This window comes from Salvelinus namaycush, unplaced genomic scaffold (genome assembly GCF_016432855.1).
Source record: "Salvelinus namaycush isolate Seneca unplaced genomic scaffold, SaNama_1.0 Scaffold5, whole genome shotgun sequence".
Classification (NCBI taxonomy): Eukaryota; Metazoa; Chordata; class Actinopteri; order Salmoniformes; family Salmonidae; genus Salvelinus; species Salvelinus namaycush.
Genome location: NW_024061197.1, coordinates 1,154,751 through 1,164,787, shown reverse-complemented (window position 1 = coordinate 1,164,787; position 10,037 = coordinate 1,154,751).

The window sequence follows — 10,037 nt, the reverse complement described above, 5'->3', positions numbered from 1 at the left end:
AGCACCGTGGCAATGACTTATACCAAGTTGTTTGGGTGAATATATAATAGCCTAATATATTCAATATGCCAAAAACTATGTTTCACTAATTCATTCAAATTAACTTTATAATTATGACACACCCCTCACTATTGTCATTGGTGCACTAATTGCACTGTTTGTCTACATAACCTGGTTCAAGTATTCATGACATCACCCTGAAGAAGACACAGTGATGCTGAAACGTTGGTAAAAAAACAATAAATTACTGGGAGTTTAAATATGGAGTGTGGGACTCTTTATTTTGATAGTTTATAGTTTATTCGTCGTTAGTCAAAATACTTACAAAATAATGTTTCTGGGTGTGTTCCAGCTTAATGTTATTTACTGTGCCAGACCACAACAACATCTCTGAGTTCTTTATTAGATTGGAATGTTCCGTCAGCAGGGAAATGATGACCAGTTTGATCCAGTTTGAGACATTGTTCCCATATTGGAGTCAAAATGGTAGAATGCTGGAGGTCCTCTTTCAGCGCCTCTATGGCTTTATTAAACTTCTCTTCCTCTAGTCCACTTTACAGGAGAATCTGGTCCGTCTGTCTCCATTTCAGTAGTTATTATTCTGAAACCTCTCCTGACGGTGTCCAGGGTGTGTCTTCTCTTCCTCTAGTCCCACTTTACAGGGAGAATCTGGTCCGTCTGTCTCCATTTCAGTAGTTATTATTCTGAAACCTCTCCTGACGGTGTCCAGGGTGTTTTTTCTCTTCCTCTAGTCCCACTTTACGGGAGAATCTGGTCCGTCTGTCTCCATTTCAGTAGTTATTATTCTGAAACCTCTCCTGACGGTGTCCAGGGTGTTTCTTCTCTTCCTCTAGTCCCACTTTACAGGGAGAATTCGGTCCGTCTGTCTCCATTTCAGTAGTTATTATTCTGAAACCTCTCCTGACGGTGTCCAGGGTGTGTCTTCTCTTCCTCTAGTCCCACTTTACAGGGAGAATCTGGTCCGTCTGTCTCCATTTCAGTAGTTATTATTCTGAAACCTCTCCTGACGGTGTCCAGGGTGTTTCTTCTCTTCTCTAGTCCACTTTACAGGGAGAATCTGGTCCGTCTGTCTCCATTTCAGTAGTTATTATTCTGAAACCTCTCCTGACGGGTGCCAGGGTGTTTCTTCTCTTCCTCTAGTCCCACTTTACAGGGAGAATCTGGTCCGTCTGTCTCCATTTCAGTAGTTATTATTCTGAAACCTCTCCTGACGGTGTCCAGGGTGTTTCTTCTCTTCCTCTAGTCCCACTTTACAGGGAGAATTGGTCCGTCTGTCTCCATTTCAGTAGTTATTATTTGAAACCTCTCTGGCGGTGTCCAGGGTGTTTCTTCTCTTCCTCTAGTCCCACTTTCAGGGAGAATCTGGTCCGTCTGTCTCCATTTCAGTAGTTATTATTCTGAAACCTCTCCTGACGGTGTCCAGGTGTTTCTTCTCTTCCTCTAGTCCCACTTACAGGGAGAATCTGGTCCGTCTGTCTCATTTCAGTAGTTATTATTCTGAAACCTCTCCTGGCGGTGTCCAGGGTGTTTCTTCTCTTCCTCTAGTCTCACTTACAGGGAGAATCTGGTCCGTCTTTCTCCATTTCAGTAGTTATTATTCTGAAACCTCTCCTGACGGTGTCCAGGGTGTTTCTTTCTCCTCTAGTCCCACTTTACAGGGAGAATCTGGTCCGTCTGTCTCCATTTCAGTAGTTATTATTCTGAAACCTCTCCTGACGGTGTCCAGGGTGTTCTTCTCTTCCTCTAGTCCCACTTTACAGGGAGAATCTGGTCCGTCTGGCTTCATTTCAGTAGTTATTATTCTGAAACGTCCTGACGGTGTCCAGGGTTTTTCTTCTTCCTCTAGTCCCACTTTACAGGGAGAATCTGGGGTCTGTCTCCATTTCAGTAGTTATTATTCTGAAACCTCTCCTGACGGTGTCCAGGGGTGTTTTCTCTTCCTCTAGTCCACTTTACAGGGAGAATCTGGTCCGTCTGTCTCCATTTCAGTAGTTATTATTCTGAAACCTTCCTGACGGTGTCCAGGGTGTTTCTTTCTTCCTCTAGTCCACTTTACAGGGGAGAATCTGGTCCGTCTGTCTCCCTTTCAGTAGTTATTATTCTGAAACTCTCCTGACGGTGTCCAGGGTGTTTCTTCTCTTCCTCTAGTCCCACTTTACAGGGAGAATCTGGTCCGTCTGTCTCCATTTCAGTAGTTATTATCTGAAACCTCTCCCTGACGGTGTCCAGGTGTTTCTTCTCTTCTCTAGTCCCACTTTACAGGAGAATCGGTCCGTCTGTCTCCATTTCAGTAGTTATTATTCTGAAACCTCTCCTGACGGTGTCCAGGGTGTTTCTTTCTCTTCTCTCTAGTCTCACTTACAGGAGAATCTGGTCCGTCTGTCTCCATTTCAGTAGTTATTATCTGAAACCTCTCCTGACGGTGTCCAGGGTGTTTCTTCTCTTCTCTAGTCCCACTTACAGGGGAATCTGGTCCGTCTGTCTCATTTCAGTAGTTATTATTCTGAAACCTCTCCTGGCTGGTCCAGGGTGTTTCTTCTCTTCCTCTAGTCCCACTTTACAGGGAGAATCTGGTCCGTCTGTCTCCATTTCAGTAGTTATTATTCTGAAACCTCTCCTGACGGTGTCCAGGGTGTTTCTTCTCTTCCTCTAGTCCCACTTTACAGGGAGAATCTGGTCCGTCTGTTCTCATTTCAGTAGTTATTATTCTGAAACCTCTCCTGGCGTGCAGGGTGTTTCTTCTCTTCCTCTAGTCTCACTTTACAGGGAGAATCTGGTCTCCGTCTTTTCCATTTCAGTAGTTATTATTCTGAAACCTCTCCTGACGGTGTCCAGGGTGTTTCTTCTCTCCTCTAGCCCACTTTACAGGGAGAATCTGGTCCGTCTGTCTCCATTTCAGTAGTTATTATTCTGAAACCTCTCCTGACGGTGTCCAGGTGTGTTTCTTCTCTTCCTCTAGTCCACTTTACAGGGAGAATCTGGTCCGCTGTCTTCATTTCAGTAGTTTATTATCTGAAACGTCTCCTGACGGTGTCCAGGGTGTTTCTTCTCTTCTCTAGTCCCACTTTACAGGGAGAATCTGGTCCGGCTGTCTCCATTTCAGTAGTTATTATTCTGAAACCTCTCCTGACGGTGTCCAGGGGGTTTCTTCTCTTCCTCTAGTCTCACTTTACAGGGAGAATCTGGTCCGTCTGTCTCCATTTCAGTAGTTATTATTCTGAAACCTCTCTGACGGTGTCCAGGGTGTTTCTTCTCTTCCTCTAGTCCCACTTTACAGGAGGAATTGGTCCGTCTGTCTCCATTTCAGTAGTTATATTCTGAAACGTCCTGACGGTGTCCAGGGTGTTTCTTCTCTTCCTCTAGTCCACTTTACAGGGAGAATCTGGTCCGTCTGTCTCCATTTCAGTAGTTATTATTCTGAAACCTCTCCTGACGGTGTCCAGGGTGTTTCTTCTCTTCCTCTAGTCCCACTTTACAGGGAGAATCTGGTCCGTCTGTCTCCCTTCAGTAGTTATTATTCTGAAACCTCTTGACGGTGTCCAGGGTGTTTCTTCTCTTCCTCTAGTCTCACTTTACAGGAGAATCTGGTCCGTCTGCGTCCATTTCAGTAGTTATTATTCTGAAACCTCTCCTGACGGTGTCCAGGGTGTTTCTTCTCTTCCTCTAGTCCCACTTTACAGGGAGAATCTGGTCCGTCTGTCTCCATTTCAGTAGTTATTATTCTGAAACCTTCCTGACGGTGTCCAGGGTTTTCTTCTCTTCCTCTAGTCCCACTTTACAGGGGAATCTGGTCCGTCTGTCTCCATTTCAGTAGTTATATTCTGAAACCTCTCCTGACGGTGTCCAGGGTGTTTCTTCTCTTCTCATGTCCCATTACAGGGAGAATCTGGTCGTCTGTCTCCATTTCAGTAGTTATATTCTGAAACCTCTCCGACGGTGTCCAGGGTGTTTCTTCTCTTCCTCTAGTCCCACTTTACAGGGAGAATCTGGTCCGTCTGTCTCAATTTCAGTAGTTATTATTCTGAAACCTCTCTGACGGTGTCCAGGGTGTTTCTTCTCTTCCTCTAGTCTCACTTACAGGGAGAATCTGGTCCGTCTTCTCCATTTCAGTAGTTATTATTCTGAAACCATCTCCTGACGGTGTCCAGGGGGTTTTTCTCTTCCTCTAGTCCCACTTTACAAGGAGAATCTGGTCCGTCTGTCTCCATTTCAGTAGTTATTATCTGAAACCTCTCCTGGCGGTGTCCAGGGTGTTTCTTCTCTTCCTCTAGTCTCACTTACAGGGAGAATGTCCCGTCTTTTTCCATTTCAGTAGTTATTATTCTGAAACCTCTCCTGACGGTGTCCCGAGGTGTTTCTTCTCTTCCTCTAGTACCACTTTACACGGGAGAATCTGGTCCGCGCTGTCTCCATTTCAGTAGTTATTATTCTGAAACCTCTCCTGATCGGTTTTGTCCAGTTGTGTCTTTCTCTCTTCTTAGTCCAGCTTTACAGGGAGAATCTGGTCCGTCTGTCTCCAGTTCACGTAGTATTATTCTGAAGACGTCTCCTGATCGGTGTCGCGGGCTGGTTACTTGCTCTCTCTTTCATCAGTCCCACTTTACAGGTGTAGACTGGCTTTCCGTGCTGTATCTCCAGCATCAGTAGCGTTATATCTAGAAACCTTCCTGACACGGCCGTAGTAAACAGGAGATAGTTATCTCTCTATTCCTCTCTCATGTACTCAACTCTACAGGCGTAGATCATCTGGCGTTCCGTTCTGTCACGACATTCATGGATAGTGTCTATTACTCATGAGACTCTGCTCGGCTGACGGTATGAGTGCCAGGAGAATAGTTCTTCTCGGTCCTCTAGTCCGCACTCTTTACATGGTGAGACACTGAGTCACGTCTGCTCCTAGTTTCAGACTACACTCCTATTATTCTGTAAAAGATCTACCATGAACAGGTGTCCATCGGGTGTTTGCTTCATCAGCTGGCCTCTAGACTCAGAACCCTACATTTAGCAGGACGGAGAGATACTGCCGTGCCGTCTGTCACGCATGTCTTCCCGTAGTTCTTATTAACGGGGCAAACCCTCCTGACGGGGGGGTGGTGGTTTTTTTTTTTTTTTTTTTTTTTTTTTTTTGTCCAGGGGGTGTCCCTAGCTGTCTCTTGCACTACTACGTCCATAGCATCAACGAGCGTACAAGTACAGATTATGCTGGTCGCGTAGTTTGTTGTCGATGTCTAACAGCATCGATCGACGTATGCACATAGTACTTCTGAATCACATCGCGTCACAGCACACTGGATGTAACCATGAGGTATCCGCATATATATCTACCAATTCCATGTCTTCAACGTCACATGCTTAGTCAGACTCACGTAGTCCACTCCAGCAGTGATGTGGATATATGGTAGGACAGCTAGTCTTCCCTTCGATTTTTTCCTAGTGTTGCATCGAACGTTCTGAAACCAGATAATATTACTCGAACTGAGCAGGTGTAGCCTTACAGGTATACTACTGTAGTTGACCTAGATAATTACTTCTAACTGAGCAGTACACGCCTACTCGGTATTAATGTAAATATCAACTACAAAATGCGGTGTAGTCTATAGGTATACACTGAAAGGACTAGATATTACTCTAACTGAGCAGTGTAGTCTACAGGTTATATACTGAGTGGACTAGATATTACTCTAACTGAGCAGTGTAGTCTACAGGTTATACACTGAGTGGACTAGATATTACTCTAACTGAGCAGTGTAGCCTACAGGTTATACACTGAGTGGACTAGATATTACTTTAACTGAGCAGTGTAGCCTACAGGTTATACACTGAGTGGACTAGATATTACTGTAACTGAGCAGTGTAGCCTACAGGTTATACACTGAGTGGACTAGATAATACTCTAACTGAGCAGTGTAGCCTACAGGTTATATACTGTGTGGACCAGATATTACTCTAACTGAGCAGTGTAGTCTATAGGTTATATACTGAGTGGACTAGATATTACTCTAACTGAGCAGTGTAGTCTACAGGTTATACACTGAGTGGACTAGATATTACTCTAACTGAGCAGTGTAGCCTACAGGTTATACACTGAGTGGACTAGATATTACTTTAACTGAGCAGTGTAGCCTACAGGTTATACACTGAGTGGACTAGATATTACTGTAACTGAGCAGTGTAGCCTACAGGTTATACACTGAGTGGACTAGATATTACTCTAACTGAACAGTGTAGTCTACAGGTTATACACTGAGTGGACTAGATATTACTCTAACTGAGCAGTGTAGCCTACAGGTTATACACTGAGTGGACAAGATATTACTCTAACTGAGCAGTGTAGCCTACAGGTTATACACTGAGTGGACTAGATATTACTCTAACTGAGCAGTGTAGCCTACAGGTTATACACTGAGTGGACTAGATATTACTCTAACTGAGCAGTGTAGTCTACAGGTTGTACACTGAGTGGACTAGATATTACTCTAACTGAGCAGTGTAGCCTACAGGTTATACACTGAGTGGACTAGATATTACTCTAACTGAGCAGTGTAGTCTACAGGTTATACACTGAGTGGACTAGATATTACTCTAACTGAGCAGTGTAGTCTATAGGTTATACACTGAGTGGACTAGATATTACTTTAACTGAGCAGTGTAGCCTACAGGTTATACACTGAGTGGACTAGATATTACTGTAACTGAGCAGTGTAGCCTACAGGTTATACACTGAGTGGACTAGATATTACTCTAACTGAACAGTGTAGTCTACAGGTTATACACCGAGTAGACTAGATATTACTCTAACTGAGCAGTGTAGCCTACAGGTTATACACAGAGTGGACAAGATATTAGTCTAACTGAGCAGTGTAGTCTACAGGTTATACACTGAGTGGACTAGATATTACTCTAACTGAGCAGTGTAGCCTACAGGTTATACACTGAGTGGACAAGATATTACTCTAAATGACCAGTGTAGCCTACAGGTTATACACTGAGTGGACTAGATATTACTCTAACTGAGCAGTGTAGCCTACAGGTTATACACTGAGTGGACTAGATATTACTCTAACTGAGCAGTGTAGTCTACAGGTTATACACTGAGTGGACTAGATATTACTCTAACTGAGCAGTGTAGCCTACAGGTTATACACTGAGTGGACTAGATATTACTCTAACTGAGCAGTGTAGTCTACAGGTTATACACTGAGTGGACTAGATATTACTGTAACTGAGCAGTGTAGCCTACAGGTTATACACTGAGTGGACTAGATATTACTCTAACTGAGCAGTTTAGTCTACAGGTTATACACCGAGTAGACTAGATATTACTCTAACTGAGCAGTGTAGTCTACAGGTTATACACTGAGTGGACTAGATATTACTCTAACTGAGCAGTGTAGCCTACAGGTTATACACTGAGTGGACTGGATGTTACTCTAACTGAGCAATGTAGCCTACAGGTTATACACTGAGTGGACTAGATATTACTCTAACTGAGCAGTGTAGCCTACAGGTTAGAAACTGAGTGGACTGGATGTTACTCTAACTGAGCAGTGTAGTCTATAGGTTATACACTGAGTGGACTAGATATTACTTTAACTGAGCAGTGTAGCCTACAGGTTATACACTGAGTGGACTAGATATTACTCTGAGCAGTGTAGTCTACAGGTTATACACTGAGTGGACTAGATATTACTTTAACTGAGCAGTATAGCCTACAGGTTATACACTGAGTGGACTAGATATTACTCTGAGCAGTGTAGTCTACAGGTTATACACTGAGTGGACTAGATATTACTCTAACTGAGCAGTGTAGTCTACAGGTTATACACTGAGTGGACAAGATATTACTCTAACTGACCAGTGTAGCCTACAGGTTATACACTGAGTGGACTAGATATTACTCTAACTGAGCAGTGTAGCCTACAGGTTATACACTGAGTGGACTAGATATTACTCTAACTTAGCAGTGTAGCCTACAGGTTATACACTGAGTGGACTAGATATTACTCTAACTGAGCAGTGTAGCCTACAGGTTATACACTGAGTGGACTAGATATTACTCTAACTGAGCAGTGTAGTCTATAGGTTATACACTGAGTGGACTAGATATTACTCTAACTGAGCAGTGTAGCCTATAGGTTATACACTGAGTGGACTAGATATTACTCTAACTGAGCAGTGTAGTCTACAGGTTATACACTGAGTGGACTAGATATTACTCTAACTGAGCAGTGTAGCCTACAGGTTATACACTGAGTGGACTAGATATTACTCTAACTGAGCAGTGTAGCCTACAGGTTATACACTGAGTGGACTAGATATTACTCTACCTGAGCAGTGTAGTCTATAGGTTATACACTGAGTGTACTAGATATTACTCTAACTGAACAGTTTAGTCTACAGGTTATACACCGAGTAGACTAGATATTACTCTAACTGAGCAGTGTAGTCTACAGGTTATACACTGAGTGGACTAGATATTACTCTAACTGAGCAGTGTAGCCTACAGGTTATACACTGAGTGGACTGGATGTTACTCTAACTGAGCAGTGTAGCCTACAGGTTATACACTGAGTGGACTAGATATTACTCTAACTGAGCAGTGTAGCCTACAGGTTAGAAACTGAGTGGACTGGATGTTACTCTAACTGAGCAGTGTAGTCTATAGGTTATACACTGAGTGGACTAGATATTACTTTAACTGAGCAGTGTAGCCTACAGGTTATACACTGAGTGGACTAGATATTACTCTGAGCAGTGTAGTCTACAGGTTATACACTGAGTGGACTAGATATTACTTTAACTGAGCAGTGTAGTCTATAGGTTATACACTGAGTGGACTAGATATTACTCTGAGCAGTGTAGTCTACAGGTTATACACTGAGTGGACTAGATATTACTCTAACTGAGCAGTGTAGTCTACAGGTTATACACTGAGTGGACTAGATATTACTCTAACTGAGCAGTGTAGCCTACAGGTTATACACTGAGTGGACTAGATATTACTCTAACTGAGCAGTGTAGTCTACAGGTTATACACTGAGTGGACTAGATATTACTGTAACTGAGCAGTGTAGCCTACAGGTTATACACTGAGTGGACTAGATATTACTCTAACTGAACAGTGTAGTCTACAGGTTATACACCGAGTAGACTAGATATTACTCTAACTGAGCAGTGTAGCCTACAGGTTATACACTGAGTGGACTAGATATTACTCTAACTGAGCAGTGTAGCCTATAGGTTATACACTGAGTGAACAAGATATTACTCTAACTGAGCAGTGTAGTCTACAGGTTTACACTGAGTGGACTAGATATTACTCTAACTGAGCAGTGTAGCCTACAGGTTATACACTGAGTGGACAAGATATTACTCTAACTGACCAGTGTAGCCTACAGGTTATACACTGAGTGGACTAGATATTACTCTAACTGAGCAGTGTAGCCTACAGGTTATACACTGAGTGGACTAGATATTACTCTAACTGAGCAGTGTAGCCTACAGGTTATACACTGAGTGGACTAGATATTACTCTAACTGAGCAGTGTAGCCTACAGGTTATACACTGAGTGGACTAGATATTACTCTAACTGAGCAGTGTAGCCTACAGGTTATACACTGAGTAGACTAGATATTACTCTACCTGAGCAGTGTCGTCTATAGGTTATACACTGAGTGTACTAGATATTACTCTACCTGAGCAGTGTAGTCTATAGGTTATACACTGAGTGTACTAGATATTACTCTAACTGAGCAGTGTCGTCTATAGGTTATACACTGAGTGGACTAGATATTAAGTACACCTTACTAACATTGAATTACCTCCCCCCCCCCCCATTTGTCCTCAGAACCGCCTCAATTCATCGGGTCACGGATTCTACAAGGTGTTGAAAGTGTTCCACAGGGATGCTGGCCCATGTTGACTCCAATGCTTCCCACAGTTGTCAAGTTGGCTGGATGTCCTTTGGGTGGTGGAACATGAGCGTGTAAAACCCAGCAGCGTTGCAGTTCATGAC